At 37.7% G+C, this 4,332-nt stretch overlaps 1 pseudogene; it reads right to left on the minus strand.

Moving 5' to 3' along the window:
• Window positions 1-922: 922 nt before the first annotated feature.
• On the minus strand, window positions 923-2,997 carry LOC127452693 (CCN family member 3-like; annotated as a pseudogene).
• Window positions 2,998-4,332: the final 1,335 nt, after the last annotated feature.

The following is a 4,332-nucleotide window of genomic DNA, read 5'->3' on the forward strand; positions in this document are numbered from 1 at the left end:
TTTTTGCTGTATTTTGGATCAAATAAATGCAGCCTTGGTGAGCAGAAGAGACTTCTTTTAAAAACATTAAAAAATCTTACAAATCTAAAACTTTTAAATGGTAGTGTAGGTCTAACGTTTTTAAGTAAAGTCTTTATGTAAAGAAAATGTATAGTCAGATAATACATTCAATCAATAAGTCTCCTCACATTCATTCTCTCTCAGGGGAGGGATCTTTGTCTCCTCAGGTGTAAATCACATCAATATTCATGATCATTCACGCCTCCTCACATATGGCCTTTCTAACACTAAAAGTGTCTTACAAAAGTTAAATGACTATATTTTGTATGAATGAGTGATCAGGGTGGTTTTCACATCATTTTGTAGCAAAAACTCTAGGTTATAAGATCCAGTACTCAAAAGTCTTGTGAACAAATGTTTAGTATGTGTTATATGGCCTTATTTCAGTGACTTACATTTTTTTTTCCAAAAACCACGCATAAACGTTATTTTCTCAAAAATACAAAAATGTACATACATGTTGTTCACATATTATTGTAGCCCTGTTTGTGCTGAATACAGTGTTATCAGACATTAGCCATTAATATGTTTTTAAGCAACTGAAAAAAGTACAAATGTCAAGGCATGTCAAAACATCTCCAGGGCCCAAAACACCCTCAGACCCCAGAGGGTTAAGCCACAAATGCTGTTAATCAAGCTTAACTTGTATTGAACATGGAATATTCCTTGTCATGAATTGTCATGAAAATAATGTCAGAATTAAAAACAAAAAACAAAAAAACTATCTTAATGGTACTAAAAATAGGCTTAATTTTCTTTATACAACATATCATTTCTAGCTTTTTTGTTGATGTTGGAGTAAAATATAACTAACATTTTCAAGTGTTATAGCTAAATCTAGTTGCTGACGTACTGTTGTGGCTCACTGCTTGTCCAGGTTTTCACACGGTATGATCATACAAAGTCTGCTCTGCTCGACCGTCTCACAGTGTGGGTTCTTATTGGTCACTCTGGTGGACATTCCCATGCAGGTTTTCGAGCAGGCACTCCATTCTTTGGTCTGCTCAATACAGTTCACACTGGAGTCCCACTGGACAATGCCCACAGTCTCTTCCTGCCTGTAAGCTGGGAATCACATGATAGATCAAAATGAATTTAGTGTTATGTGTTACAAAGTGTTATGACCAAATTTAATGAACAGACTACAGTTTAAACCAATAATCTTGGCTTCAGAGGCGTTATAGGTGATATAGTGCAGCTAAACTTGCTTGTTGGAAAACAGAAGCTCAGACATTCTAGGTATACCTCTAGCATCTCAATTTGTGTTTCACAAAAGAAAGGAAATAATACAGTGAATAAACAACATGCTGGTGGGTATCATGACAAAAGACATCTTGTAATCAGACTTGCAATCCAAACTTACCTGCCTTTGCAAATGCCACCAAGTGCACTGATCTCAGCCTGAGAACCACACACCTATTTCTCGCAGCACTCTCCCGGAATCTGGATCTTCCGTGGAAAGGGGCAATCAGGTCCTGGAAGCATCACATCCAGGTTACAGCGAGGCACACATCCAATCTGACCGTCCTTACAGGTGCACTGATATTGGCAGCTCGGAAAGAAAGTCTCTCCATTTTGATAGACAGTTCCATCCAATCGACAAACAGCTCCCTCGTGGGCTATTTGAAAACACAAAGACAAGAGCACTATTTAAACATGCAAACATGATGTGTGGTGGACGGTGGTAGAAGAGGAACAACATAAACAACTCCATTGTATATGTCAAATTAATTTGATTATGGTACTATGTCTGAACTGAACTCTTTCCTTGCTGTTCATCAACAATTAGCCTATATTAATGCATGGCATTGCTTACTACATGGATATTACAGCCAAAGTAGGCCTACATACACAGATTCTTTTATTAGGGGCCATTCACACCGAACATGGTGGTGCGTTAGTCAGTGATGTTTTTAATTTTTTTTCAAATGTAAACATGTGCAAACATCTCTGGTTCATTTCAAGTACTTGTATTCACTTCAGGAAATGTAAATCAAGTTCATATGGTAACAAATTCTGACATTGGAAACGGCTTATTTAATTTCCACTTCAGTTTTTCAAGAAATTGTTTTCAGTACAATTTAGGCTCAATTGACAGCATTTATGGCATAATGTTGATAGCCACAAAAATGTAATTCGACTCATCCCTCCTTTTCTTAAAACAATAAACAAATAATCGAGGTTACAGTGAGGCACTTACAATGGAAGTGAATGGGGCCAATTTTTTGAGGGTTTTAAGGGAGATTTGAGAAGCTTATAATTTTATAAAAGCACTTATATGAATTCTTCTGTTAAAACATGTATTATTTGAGCTGTAATGTTGTTTAAATTGTCTTTATTGTGGAATTATATCACTATATTTGTGAAGCAGCACCATTCACTTCCATTGTAAGTGCCTCACTGTAACCCAGATTTTGGCTTTTTTGAAAGAAAAGGAGGGACAAGTCTAAATACATTTTTGTAGTAATAAACATTATGCCTCAAATGCTGTCGATTGATCCTCACTTGTATTGACCTCGGAATATAATTGCTAATTGCATTGCATTGCAGGCGATGATTAAATTGGAACGTTGAACAGAACTCAGGCTTATATTTATATTGCCATTTTGTTATAGCACTTAATGAAATAGTTAATTAAATCCATTGTCCATATAATGACTGCGACAAAATGACAGAGAAACACCAACCTACACATACACCTGTCCTCTTGAACGCACCACTGGCGTAATCACACCGGAGACTTTTCTGCGTGTCACAGGGGTTCCTATCTGAGCACAGCTCCCCGTGCTGCCTGGCGCACAGCAGACAGCAGGTGCAATCATCCAGAATGAGGCGCACAACGGCTGCGCACAGCGTAGAAACAGCTGGACAGCCGCAGCGAGTGGGGCACTGCGCCCACACCAGCGTGCATACAGTCACATGAGAAGAGCAGTCACAGACACATCAAACAACACTGAGAACTGAGCAAACAAATTATGCCATTACAGTTCTTCTGTAAGACAATAATGTTGCATACTAACTTGTGTGTAGATATAGAGAGCAAAGGCTTTTTTCAGCATGCTGTTTGACATTTTATTCCTTTGGATAGTCTACTTGGTATTTTTCTGCTTTTCTTTCTGCTCTTGGATAAAATGTGTTCTGTTTTTCGTGGAGGAATTTATACAGGTCGTGGTCTAGGGTAAAGTAGGAGGAAAAAGAGAAGAAAAAGGTAAACAATTCCTCTGTTGTCTCAAATCTCCGGCTGCTGATTGGACAAAGAACTTTGCGTCACATTCTACTGCCAAAGCCCAAACATCTCTAGCTACAGTGTCTCTCACAAGTCCTTCGAAAGCAGGTGTTGATTTAGTGATTCCTTTCTTTCCTTTACTTCAGGTTACCATTTACAGTACTTTGATGTTAAATAATAAAAAATAAAAATAAATATAGAACAGTCAGGCTATATCATACGTCTACTTTTCACTTTTGTGTGTTCATCATACATTGAGCAATTAAACTACTATTTATTTTATTGTAGAACAATTGCACTCATTGAATGAACAATTCTTGGAAGCAGATAATGGAAAGTAGATAGATCGATAGACAGACAAACATATAATGAGTGGATTGTCTCTGCTTCCCTGTTCTGCTTCGACAAACAGACGGACTTCGCTTCGCTGTTGATGCTGTACATCGTCAGCTAGTGGATTTCTTCTTCACTGCTGTGCTTCGACAGATGGACGAGCCTCGCTTTGCCGTTGATACTGCTTCCCTGTTGTGGTTCAATGGACAATGTATCCCTGATAGCACACGTATATCTCCCAGATGTCTACTAGATGTGTGTGTTTAGATCTGGAAGACATCTATTTGACACGTATCTGCAATACATCAATTAGACATATCTGTTTCCACTCAGATGTCTCATAGACATTCAGCAGATGTCTTTGAGACATTTATGATTTGGAATGTTCATAAATCTGATGTTTTTAAGATGTTTAGCAGATGTTTATTAGATTGTGATGCGTTTCAGATCAAAAGATCTAAAACAGACATCTCGGCGATGTATGTATGCTATCTGGGTATCCTTTTAACACCTATGTTTGATATTGTGCATTTTATTGTATTGTATTGTGTGGTTCTTTCAGTGAAAGAAACTAAAAGAGCCTTTTGCTTAACAACGTCTTTATAAAGATTGCGTTTTGAGATGAGATGTTTTCAGATGCACATGAAAACGAAGCAAAATATCCCTTTGTCTGATGGGCATGAGCGCTGTTTTACATAAGCGGCACTCGTTGA

The sequence above is a fragment of the Myxocyprinus asiaticus genome, chromosome 15 (genome assembly GCF_019703515.2).
Source record: "Myxocyprinus asiaticus isolate MX2 ecotype Aquarium Trade chromosome 15, UBuf_Myxa_2, whole genome shotgun sequence".
Lineage (NCBI taxonomy): Eukaryota > Metazoa > Chordata > Actinopteri > Cypriniformes > Catostomidae > Myxocyprinus > Myxocyprinus asiaticus.